Consider the following 13,655-nt stretch of genomic DNA (forward strand, 5'->3'; position numbering starts at 1 on the left):
TTTTGTTTTTTTACGTCCGCTCGTTACGAATTCGTACATCATTTTGTGATAATATTTTTCCGGTGTTGCTTTTTAATTGTTTTACAATGTATTATAATCACCAAATGATCGCAATTTAGTGTACAATACAACGCAAAAAAAAGTAACTGGTTAGCTTTGACCGTTTTCTGCACAGCGTGATTTGAATACAATTATGTATGAATTTTTTTTTTTTCGCTCATATATCGCATTATTTACATATGATAATGATATTATTTTTCATTTCTGATGGTTGCATTCTAAACTTCAGGCAATGACAAAAAAGGAGCCAAAAATGAACTCGTTAATCTTCAAAAGTACGCGCGCTGTAATTTTTTGAAAAAATTATTTTTTCCACTTCCGCGCTCACTCCAAACCAGGCCCGGCATACGGGAGACGTTTTGATTTTTAGGGCTCCGGCGTAGAGGGTTAAAATATACATTTCTGATTGAAACAAACTAGGAAGAAAACTAGTCTAGCTACTGCTCAGGCTACGAAACATCAAAAGTGCAGCTAGTTATTTGAATGAGAATCAGTTAACTGCCAATGTGCTGCATCAATTTTCAACATGACCCTTATTTTTACTTGTGACTGAGTGTGTAGGGATTAAAACTATTGAACAAACAGGAGTTAAAGGGAATCTGAAATAATTGCTTATGGCATCAACCCTTGCAGAGCTACATTTTGCTACTTAAGGAACTTACTTATATGTAACAAAACAAAATTTGAGATTTAAAAAGAGTTTAATTTTGCTCAAAACTATCAGTATACAGACCAGTTATAAAAACTTACTCAGTTAACTTAGAATGAAGATAAGTATCAAGAGAAGTAAATATGAAGCTAATGAATACTGTCTGGAAAAGTATAAAATTAAAAATACACAGCAGCTTTAGTCTATTACTTCAGTAATAATTAGAGTTTAAAATGAAAATAAACTTGATGAGACGCATAAAGTTAACAGGTCTCATTTCCTAAGAAATTTAGTTAGAAACAAGCCAATTAGGCAAATCTTTGACAATTAACACATGAACTTTCTGAAAAACATTTTTTCAATAATGTTTACAAACTGCATTTTAATTTTAATTTTAATCTTACCAATTAACACACGAACTTCAGAAAAAAAATTTCAATTAAAGTTTACCACCTACATTTTAATCTTACCATCATAGAATGTAATGGCCACTAAAGGACAGTATTAGCTGACGAGGTCTCTGCTAAAGCATATGAAAGCTGTGTGTGAGATTATATTTAACAGATACATAACTGGTCATTAGAATGACACTCTAACAGAAATTCAAACCAAGGAAATAAGTGTATAATGTTATGTTCCAAAATACACAAACAAGACAAGACTCTACAATACAATTACCGTAAACAATAAAAATATTCTCTCTCTCCATATGAACCATAAGCCAGTCCCAATATACATATGAATTATATCTGACAATACGTCCTGCTGGAAATGTTGCAGTAAATACTAATTTTCTCAACACCATAAAACTAATACATTTTTAAATTCTGAGTCACTAATCACATTAACACAATATTTTGATACTACTGTACTCTTTGAATTGCCCTGATAGTGGGCAAATTTCAAAATGGTTTTTATTAAGATTCCTGACTTCCTTCCAATCATACCTGAGGAAAAAATAGAAAATATTACACGGCCTCTCTCTTTCAAAAGGCATCTAAAAAATACTTCTTATCCTAAGTCTCCATAAGAGAGTTTAGGCAATTTACACAGGAGAAAGCTCAAAAACAAAAAAATTTTAGTAATATATATACAAAGAAAAAATAACAGTAATGTTCATATCATTTAAGAAATGGCAAATTTTTTAAATGAATTTGTATTTTTCATACTAACAAACCTGAGGTTTTAACATTAGGATAAATCTTCTAGCATCAGCTGGAAAAATTTAAAAACAGTACACTCTTCTTGAACTAAAGCTTTCCAGATAATTAATTTGTCATTCACCAACTGTCAGCATTCACCAGTGATCAGGACAGAAGTACTGTAGTCAAAATACTGCATGGGTTTTTTTGTGTTAATTGTGTATTTATGGTCCCTTGAGCTTACAGGAAGTGCCGTTATATTAGTAAATGAAGGCGACAAAAGTTTTTTTTCTAAGGCTAGCAAAGAGAGAAGATATTTGTAATGTAATGTTTTGTAACCGTAGAAACCAAATTCTATTTATCTTTACAAAATTCAATTCTTACCTTCAAAATTTAGAAACCTTAGGATAACACTAAGCATCTCTGTCAACACTTGGCAAGAAACTTGTAGCCAAGTTCCGGTACCAGTAAATGTCAATGAAACCGTGACTGAAACACTTTACACTAGCCTAATTATTAAGAGCTAAATTATTCAATGATGTCTAAACCCGGAAAATAAGGCACCGAGTATCAAAATGCATGACTGAAACACACAGTACCTACCAGAATTGTCCTATAACCTCTCCAGAATATCACAGACACTCTAGTCATGAAGTTGACTCCTTATCTCATTGATCTGAAAATATCAGGAATGATCATTTATAGAAGGTAAACAATACAAACCATAATAAAAACTATCCTAACACAGCTTTGGTTAATTTCAGACAAAATAGTTATTTAATTAAACACTGGCAAGTCAATATAAATGATAAATTATAAATGTTACAAAATTCAGTATGTTAACTAACATGAACTTAGCATTGCCATTGGGTTACTTTCAAACAAAATGTAATAATAGGCATCCCATAAAATTTAGTAAAAAAAAAAAAAAAACTAATTTATTTCATAGGGGCATTTTATCACAAAAATAAAAAGATATTGTTAGTATACAATAAAGTTTTGTACATACTACCTGGCAGATATACTTAGCTTATCTCTGACGTCACGACGGAAAATTCAAAACTCGCGGCACACGCTACAGGTAGGTCAGGTGATCTACCTTACCCGCCGCTGGGTGGCGGGTGTAAGAAACCAGTCCCCCTTCTTGTCAGATTTTTTCTTCCACCTGTCTCCTGAGGGAGGCTGGGGCGGGCCATCAATCGTATATATCTGCCAGGTAAGTATGTACAAAACTTTATTGTATACTAACAATATCATTTTTGTACATGAACTTCCCTGCCAGATATATACTTAGCTGATTGACACCTTGGTGGAGGGAAAGAGACACATACTCACCTAGAAAGTGGGGACAACACATGTTAAAGGAATAAAATATATCCCACCCTTGGTTCTTACCTGATCTAGGCAGAAGACTTCATAGTTACTGTCTATAAGTCTGCGTTGCCTAAGAGTTTCAGCGAGGGCGTGACCTGTAGCTGAAGAACTCTTTGGGTCTACCAATGGGAACTGAGTCCACTTACTTGGCAGAATCCAAACAGGGTCTGGTCAATGGGGATCAACCCGCTTACGTGACAGAGCCTATCACTACCAAACGCAAGGAGCCTCAAAGCACAACCGATCACCTAACCAAATACAAATATTAGTATACGAAAGAAGGAGCTGCCTCCTGCAACCTCCTTCGTACAACCAAAAACTCAAAATAAAAACTAACAGGGAAAGGATTAAAAAGGATGTGTTTCAGCTCCCTGCCCCATCACTGAATCCGCCGATACGTAAGGGCCTAGGCCCAAAACACTTTTCATACGTAATCGATACGTCTTTTAGGTAGTGATTGGAGAAGACTGATTCACACCTCCAAAAAGTGGCCTTCATGAGGTTTTGCAATGACATATTCTTCTTGAAAGCCAAAGACGTCGCGATGGCCCTTACTTCGTGCGCCTTGACTTTCAGAAGACTAAACTGTTGCTGACTGCACAATGTGTGGGCTTCTCTAATAACATTCCTGATAAAGAATGAGAGGGCATTTTTAGATAAGGGCCTACTGGGGTCCCTTACTGAGCACCAGAGATTGCTTGCATTAGCACCAAGTCTTCTCTTCCTCTGAAGATAAAATTTCAGGCTTCTCACCGGGCAAAGAGATCTCTCCTCTTCTGTCCCAACTAAGGAGGATAAGCTTTTAATTTCGAAGCTCCTGGGCCACGGTGAAGAAGGGTTTTCATTCTTGGCTAGGAAAGCCGGAAGAAAAGAGCAAACCGCGGAGCCTCCTTGGAAACCTACCTCACCTTCTAGAGCCTGCAGCTCGCTGACTCTCTTCGCTGAAGCTAACGCACAGAGAAAAGAGTCTTACATCGAGAGGTCTCTGAACGAAGCTGTATGGGGAGGTTCGAATCTTGAGGACCTCAGGAAGAGCAGTACGACATCTAGATTCCAGCTAGGGACTAAGCAAGAGGTTCTTTTAACCGTCTCAAACGATTTGATTAAGTCATGGAGGTCCTTATCTTCGGATATGTTTAATCCTCTGTGACGAAAAACTGAAGAAAGCATGCTCCTGTAGCCCTTGATGGTAGAGAACTACTACCCGCATTTTTCTCTCAGGAAGAGAAGGAAATCTGCTATCTGAGTCACACACACAGAGGTAGTGGAAGAGGAAACTTTATGAGTCCCTGCACCAACGTCGAAAAACATCCCACTTCGACTGGTAGACTCTAGAGGTGGAAGGTCTACGTGCATTGGCAATAGCCCTTGCAGACTTTGCCAAGAAAAGCCCTTAGCTCTGACGAGACTCTTGATAGTCTGAATCCAGTCAGACTGAGAGCGGGGAGGTTCTTGTGAAACCTGTCGAAGTGGGGCTGTTTGAGCAGATCGACTCTTAGTGTAGGGATCTTGGAACATCCCACCAGCCATTCCAGTAACTCTGTGAACCAGTCGTGGTCGTGGGCCAGAACGGAGCTATCAAAGTCATCCTCGCTCCTTCTGAAGCTGCGAACTTCCTTAGCGTTTCCCCTAGAATCTTGAAAGGCAGGAACGCGTAAAGATCCAAGTTTTTCCAATCCATCAGGAATGTATCTATTGCCACTGCTCTTGGGTCCGCAATAGGGGAGCAGTATAGATCTATCCTCGCATTCCTGGAGGTCGCAAAGAGATCGAGATGGGGCCTGCCCCACGTCCTTCTTCGTTTTCTGCTGGAAAAAACGAATGTTTTCGGGATCCTAGCTGAACGAGCCAGCATATCCTGCGTCGCTTTTGCTGACACGAGCTGGAGATGTCATTGATTATTTTCTTCGGGAAGAGTTGCGGAGAAAGTTTGAGAGTACAACAAGGAAGCTCTCTGTGCATGTGAAACAGCCTTGGTAAGAAAGGAGCAGAAAACCGCCCTTTTCTTTACTACTCCTGCGCCAAAAAGGGAAGCTATCTCCCCGGATCCGTCTCTCACTGCCTTGTCCATACAAGACAGCACTGCGTGAAGGTCTTCAGGTGAAAGAGAGTCTTGATCTTGAGTCCTCTTAGCCATGACTCCAAGGGTCCAGTCAAGAAAGTTAAAAACTTCTAACCCGACCCGGAACCATTCCCTTCAGAAGGTGATCTAACTCGCTCATACCCCACGTCGTCTTCGCAGAATTAAGCGCCGAGCGACATGCGGAATCAACCAACGAAGAGAAGTCCGAGTCTGCCGAAGAGGGAAGAGTCAGACCCAAGGGCTCTCCTGACTCGTACCAGAACCCCCTCATCTTTTGCCCGTAAGTTTGGACGGGGGAAAATAAAATACGGTCTTCCCTTTCTCCTCCTTCGATACCAACCAATCGTCGAAGTTCTTGAGAGCCTTCTTCATCGACACTGTCGGTTTCATCTTAACGACTGAAGACTTCTTAGCCGTATTGGTCGTTGAAAATAAGGACGGAGGTGACGGAGGAGGAGCAAACGGCCGAAAGAGACTCCCCAAAATCTTGCAAGAGAGGTCGGTCAGTCTCTTGTACGACGAACTGAAGCATCCTTGGGCAAATCTTCCTCAGAATTCCCAAGATACTCTTCAGACGAATGACGTTAGAAGTTCTACTGCCAGGAGGAGAGCTTTTCCTCGGAGAGCGCCTACTGGGAGAATGTCCACTGGGAGAGCGCCCACTGGGAGAGCGCTTACAGGGAGAGCGCCTACTAGGAGAGCGCCTACTAGGAGAGCGCCTACTAGGAGAGCGCCTACTAGGAGAGCACCTACTTGGGGAGCGCCTACTAGTGGAAGCTCGTTTGTCGGAAACAAAGTCTATGTCCACAGATGAGCGCCTGGACAAGGGAGAGCGCCTATCAGGCTCTCTGCGCCTGCTAGGCTCTTGGCAACCTGCCATCCTCAATACGCCTGCCAGGCTCTTGGCGCCTGTCAGACTCAAAACCCCTACCAGGCTCTTGACGCCTGCCACAGGGAGAAAAAACTTCCACGGAAGAGTCCCTGTCCGAAGCACGGCGCTTACAAGGCTCTGAGCGCCTATCCAATGGGAGTGATCAAACGGAGAGGAATGCCTCACTGGCGCCTACTAGGCTCTGGCGCCTACTAGGCTCCGAGCGCCCGTCAAAAGGAGAGCGGCTACCAGGCGAAGAACTCTTCCTTCGCTCCTGACGAGTACGATGCTCTTGCCGTATGTCAAGCTCTTGACGCTTAACTGAAGAGGAGCGGAAATCCTGAGGAGAGCGCCTGTCAGGCTCCTTACGCCTGACATGTTCAACACTCTTGCTGGGGAAAGAGGAGAGCCTACTCGGGGAGTGATCCCGAACTTCAGCCTGCACTTCTGACGTCCTACTACGAGGCTCAATAACTTCTCTAGCAGGAGGAGAGCGAGCAGAAGAGACGTTCTTTGACTTCTTCACCGGAAGCGAGGCGTCCTTCCGACGATGAGAAGACCCGGCAATAGAATCTGCTAAAGCCGCAATCTGCGCCTGCAGACCCGCCAAGATGCGCGCAGGAGACCTCTTGAATTTTTCCTCTACAGGACGACTAGTCCGAGACCGAATAGGAGAAGCGTAAATAGAAGAATTCTTGGCTCTCTTGCGTTCCACTTCCGGTTCTTCCGCGAAGGATTCGGGGCTGGAAGGAAGGCGCAAGGTGCTTTCCAGGGCTCTTGAGAGGGCGAGAAGACTCCGAGGCGCTCCATCTACACTTAGGAGAAGGCGACGAAGATGACGAGAAACACTGGCGCAATAACTCCTTCTTGGCTCGATCCAAGGCAGCCTGGGAACGAGCAACAGGATCTGCCGAGGGGACGCCTGACCGGTGGGGGTTCTCCCTAACCTTCCTGCGGCTTTCGACTTTCCTCCTCCACGGGTCTGGGAGTCTGGAAGAGGTCTAGGCCTGGAAGCGTTAGTGAGCCGGTCAGACGCACCCTCCACTGCACTAGGGGCACTGCACTGGATCACTGCACTATCACTCTTACCTTGTCGAGAGCGAGCGAAGCTCTCTTACTCCTGATCGAGGCTCTCCCGGAAGCAACTTCCGAAAACGAATCTTCGGGTTCAAAGCTGGCGCAGGGCTGAAACAAGAGAAGGAACTACTTCTGCTACAGGGTTCTCAACGTCCATTTCCACTGACTCTAGATCTACTTGAGCTCCTTGAAGAAGCCTTGCGCGCCATATCCTTCTCCAACTTCCTTAAATAAGAAGATAGAGCCTTCCATCCATCTTCATCTAAACTCTCGCACTCTTTACAATGGGTTAACGAAAAGAGCATTCATTCCCCCTACATACCATACATACGGAGTGAGTATCCAAAGCCAAGCCTTTGGAAGCCTCACTTTACAGTCACTCACTGAGCAAACTCTAAATAAAGAAGGTTTCTTAACCTCAGAATCATCCATGATTATTAATTCAAAGAAAATCCAAAAGAAAATCCAAATAACAATCCAAAAGCGTATGCCAAGCCAACAAACAAAGGGTACTTCACAACAAAATCCAATTCGTCGGCAACGAGAAAGAAATCTACTATCGTAAGGACTGAACAACAGGTGTTGTCCAACCTGTTGTTCAGCCGGCGACAGAAAAAAATCTGACAAGAAAGGGGGGACTGGTTCTTCACCCGCACCCAGCGGCGGGTAAGGTAGATCACCTGACCTACCTGTAGCGTGTGCCGCGAGTTTTTGTTTAATTTTCTGTCGTGACGTCAGAGACATAAGCTAAGTATATATCTGGCAGGGAAGTTTCATGTACAAAACTAGTTAATTTATGATATATATAAATAAACTCGTTGTAAGAGGAACCATGCCAGAGTTATTAAAGTGCTTTTATCAGATCTCAAGCATGTAATATGCATTTTTCTCCTATTACTGCAATAATTATACAGAAACCTCACATATGGGTCTTCCTGCTACAAAGTCACCAAGCTTCATTTCAGCCAAACAACAAATAATTCATAAAATTTTTGCATACAAGATTTGTTTTCGGAACTACAAAAGCGTTCACTATGTACTTACAATGAGCAACAATTTTTGCAGCATCCTACCTAAACATACTCAACACTGTAAGCATATATCCCAAGGTTCTGCATTTTTAATAATTAGCCACAACAATAAAGTTGATACAAAAACTCTCCACAGGACTGGCCACCAATTAAGTCACCTGAATAGCCACAGGAAAAAAAATGGAAATGGAAAAAGGCAAAAATAAGCTCTTGTTAATTTAGTTTTGAGCAAATCTATGTGACATGTTGTAGAGTTAGACCATGATAGTAGCTCTCTGATGATGGTTATCACCTGTGGCTAAAGGGATAGGAGTTTGAATGGTTCGTATAAAACAAAGGACATGTCTATTGTATCATCATTACAACATTATTATATTCAATATTACAGGCAAAGCTGCATCCCTAGATGAAAAAAAAAAAAAAGCCAAGAACCCAAATAATGGAAGTGCTCCAATAAATAAAAAGAAAGTGAGAATTAAAGAAAAAAACTACATTCTATGACAGAGAGATAATAAAAACAAATAAGACAATGTAAATAAAAGAAATAAGCCTTTCTATGAAGTGAGTCTACACAACAACAAAAACATTTGCAGCATCTGATCTTCTGAAGGACGCCAATTTTTTTTTTTTTTTATTGTGGCCTACACTAACACCTATGAACTACTGTAACTTCCCAGTATCATATAGTTTAACAGGATAACTGTGTCATATTTCTACCACTTACAGGCTCATCCAAATTTGTTCTTCAATGAGAGATGAAAGCTGGAGAAAGGTGATAAAAGGAAGAAATCTGACCAAACGTTAAGATCCTTTGGTATTGTATAAACTTTAAAAATTGTGACCTGCTGACAAGGAAAAAAAAAAAAACCACAACCCAGCTTCACTGGTCATATTTTTTTTTAACTCAAGTTGCCACCCTGCATTACAAACTGCAAATTGACTCTTAAATACAAAAATACATTGAACATGACTCACCTCCTGCTCTTTCTCCCTTATTTGAGCTTCAATGTCGCCAAGTTTTGAGAGGAACCGTTGTTTCAAGGCAAAATTTTCAATATTTGCTATTTCTGACTCTTGAGCAGCCCTCTGAGTTGTCAAGACAGTCAATTCATTCTCCAGTGTTGATAATCGGGCATAAAGTTTATCTGTAGAGGAAATCATGTTTAAACTTATTTCTTCCCATAGAAATTATTTAGCAAATATTCCCTGTGTGTACTGAATTAAAACAAATATTTCATTCCTAAATTTTCTAGCAGTAAAAACAGTCCTTTAAATAAAACATACATAAAACATAAAATAGCAATTATACAGTAATTTCAATCAAAGGAAGTACAAGCTAAAAGGATGGCATGCAGTTTCAAGCTTAAATATATTCATTATTCCCTCTATTCTTCAAAAGAGTCAGTTCCAGGGTACAAATTCAGAAAAAGGTGAATTCTCCAACATATCTGTAGTCCTTGCAACTGAAATTGCCGAAAACACTGAAAAACAATTTTTCAAAATGAACACTGCACAAAATTTGGAGGTATTCTCACAGAATATTTCTTCTTAAGATGAGAAAACTCACAAAATAAACAGCTGCATCACTGACAAAGTTTGGAATTTGATTATGAAAATTAATGGTATTCCAACAAATTAACAGATACTAAATTTCATGAATTCACATTCCTCTAATGATGAATGACCCATGAACATTCCTGTCAAGATTGAAGAAAACCAAAGCTGAATAGATGAAGAAGTGTTCTGAATTTGCCTCTACACCAGACAAGGGGTGCCACATGCAGCATAGGCAGCTTTACCTTAGAAAATACTGTTCCTGGCCTTGAAAAAAATGAGTTATCACCTGATTATCTGGTTATGAAACAAAGAAAAGATAAACATTTAAAGTTTTCTGCTTGATGTAAAAGACAGTATTTAGCTCCACCTTTGAATACTATCACATGAATAGTACAAATACCTGGAGGAAAAGAAAGCATTTTTTCTTCTAGCAGTAAAAGGTTCAAACTTACCAAATCAACACATGCACATATGAACAGGATAACTTTTCAGCTAATGCAGTACTGATGTAGAACAAACTGACCTCACTGTAAATATCCAATAGTCCTTTTAACAAGCCATTTGCTCAAATCCACACCAATCTAGAACCTATACTACTTCATAATACAACTTTTAAAATGTGTAAGGCACTTATTTTCTCATTTCCATGAAACAGCACCATACAGAAAAATACCCTATCTACAAAAATCATAACAGTTCAAGTTTTTAATTAACTCTTAAGTAATAATTACATCATCAAACTTGACTCATCCTTAAAAATAAAAAATAAGCTACAAATAATGTCACCTCATCAAATTCAGCAAAATTCCTCACACAGTTCTGATTCACTTCCATGCACAAGGCTCCCAAAAAATAGTTACATCTAGTTAATTTACAAATTCTTTATACTGCTAAATCAATCTGCGTAACTATTATGAAAATGGAATCCATCCTAGGGTAATACAAGAGATATTCCTCTCATAACCCTATATAGTATAGTATTGCTACCCAAATGATGATTAAATTTGGATATAATAGAGAAAAATTTCACAAAAACCTCTTACACAAACATCAATACATAGGAATGATCTTAATATGTATTTTATCAATAAAAAATACAAATAAATTTTCATTGAATTACAATGATTTAGTATACTGTTATGTCTTACAGAAAAACGGCCTATAGGTTAATCAAATATGAAACAATTTGCCAATAATCCTTGTCTAAACAGATTGGAGGTCTTCATAAGAAAAATGAAGCTTAAAATAACAGCTTTCTGCTGTTAAGAGTAGCTTGAATTCAGTTACAATTTTATGCGAAGTTAAATTTTACTACCAAGGTTATTTTGTATCAAAGGTTTCATGGATGAATCCTTAATGCACATGCCATTACAAAAATGTTAAAGCAGTTTAAAAAACAACAAAATTAAAAGTATGGCTTCAAAATTTCAACCTTATAAATTTTACTTGAGAGAACACAAATCTAAATATTCTTAATACAAATTTTAGGTTGTTTTCACAGCTTTATGTTATCTAGCAGCTCCTCCTTTTCATTCATACATAGCTGTTTTCTGTTCCTTTTATCTTTAATACTGTAAGCTTAAGCATTCCCCTAATTACATTCCAATCATACATTCTCATTTCCAACAAACTTCACACTTTATATGAAGTTCTATGGGTTCTTAATATCCTACTTCACTCATGCACTCATTTTCCCTATTTATAAATATCACTCTTAAATGTGATCTTACTTATACATAGCATACTTAGAGCAATAGCTTTCATTTCCATAACACATAGCTGCAGAGAAACCTTCCAAATATTGTAACAGTGCTACTACCTGTGAAGAAACAAATGTAATCTACAACAATTACCATACTTGTTCTCAGCCTCTAAAAATGAAACAAAAATAAATCGACTAAAAATGTAAAGCAGCTCAGTTTACTGCAGTAAGATTAAAGACTTACTGTTACCCTCAGAAGATTGGACTTCTTCACCTGGGGATCGGCCAAGCGCAACAGGTGCCATGCCACTCTTTTTAGGAGGTGGCGTACGCTTAACCTTTCCTGAATAAAAATACAGTACACAATGACAATTGTAAGCCTTTCTTCTAATCTATTTTCAAATAAATTTGATTTCAAATGAAATAAGAAGTCCATCTACAGTACATCCTAAACTATAATCAACAGGAGGCCATACATCCAATGGAAATAGTTTCACAAAGAAGAAAAATGTATAGAAAGTTTTTGACAATGGCTTTATCAAAAAAGATTTACTCATTAAATTTACACCAAGAATTCTCCTAAAAAATCGAAAGTAAATTCCTTGTGACCCTCCTCCATTATCCCAGTGATATTCAATGACACTACTCAGGACAAAAATTTCAACACTGTAAGCTCGATTATAAAAACTTTTTATAACAAGTTTTTTATATACAGTACATAAATTTACACATAAATATGCCTAATATCTATCCCATTAATTTTCTTAAGCTAATAAGGTCCTTTGATCATTCTGACCAAAAGAAAGTTTTCACTAGCACTAAGACCATCTTGGATCCTCCAGTATCTCATCTCTTTACTCACTTCTTGTGCAAGCTTCATGAGGCAGCAAGATACGTAATGGAACTGGGAGGGCATTCATTTTTAGGTTTGCATAAAAGAAAAATTGATGTGTATTGTAAAAGCATCTTGTTTCATCATAATTCCAACAGTTATACATATGTCAAAACACCTTATTTAGATTGAAGGGCAAAATGCAGAGCCCCCAATGTTTTTGTGTATGCTTGTTAACTCCAGCATAATATGTACTGGGGACTGGAATGTTGGTATGTAAAGAAAGGCACTTGTATTAGGGAAGGAACTTCGAGATGTGAAAGAAAGTACCTACTGTATATTAACCATGGACATGAGACATACTAGTCAATAATCCGCAATGTCAACATCCCTTTGACAGTGCCATGAATGAGAAGTAAGACCGATTTATGATGAAGTGGAAGATAAGTTCCCTAACTTCTTTCCTCAACGGTAAACATAGCCTGTAAAGACTATTAGTCAGTAGTAGAGGTAACTGCACATAAAATAACAGAAAATTCTCAATTACATTTCAAAGATCAAAGAGACCAAAGTTGAAGTCAAGTGTGCTTTGACTTTGTGGGCAATCATTTTTTACTTGTTCTACTTAACCATCCATCACACAGATGTAGGTTCTCAAAAGCTCTTGCCTTGGCTAACAGGAACTATGTTCTTAATGACTTAATTTCTCTTTTACTGTAAGGAGAGGTACAATTTGGAGGTGTCATGCATAAACCTATGGCCCTTCACAGGTACGTAAAGCTGCATCACCCATACAGTACATAGCAAGAGGTACTCTTCATTACTGGTTTAAAAGATGGGAGAAAGAGTGGTGAAGGTGCTTTGGAATGGTCCTGGCCATGAGCCATTACCTACAAAGTCAGAAACAAATAACAGTCCCACTCATGACCAATCTCTGATATGTGTGACCCCAGACTCTGTATGAACTTCTCTGACCAGATTCAGGTTGCAAACAACATTAGTCTGATGTAAAGCAAAGAACCCTCCTCAAGTGGCTCAAAAGAAGTCTTTTTAACATTTGTAAACGACCAGTGAGGATCCCAGTTCCAAAATATTGACTGCTGCTATCTAATTCCTATGATGGACCAACAAAACTCAGACACCTGTCAAAGGTCAAACCTATTCCCTTGATGCAGAAATGGACAACTTCCAGTCAACATAAAAAGTCAGCATTTCAAAATAACGTATATTAGGCTTGGCCAGATCAACATTAATTGCATTACACCAGATCAAATTTC

The 13,655-nt window shown here is 39.0% G+C and overlaps 1 pseudogene; it reads right to left on the reverse strand.

The window, feature by feature from the left end:
* Nucleotides 1–1,145: 1,145 nt before the first annotated feature.
* LOC135202297 (transcription initiation factor TFIID subunit 7-like) overlaps nt 1,146–13,655 on the reverse strand; it is a 57,320-nt pseudogene continuing 44,810 nt past the window's right edge.

The sequence above is a fragment of the Macrobrachium nipponense genome, chromosome 30 (assembly GCF_015104395.2).
Source record: "Macrobrachium nipponense isolate FS-2020 chromosome 30, ASM1510439v2, whole genome shotgun sequence".
In the NCBI taxonomy this organism is placed as follows: domain Eukaryota; kingdom Metazoa; phylum Arthropoda; class Malacostraca; order Decapoda; family Palaemonidae; genus Macrobrachium; species Macrobrachium nipponense.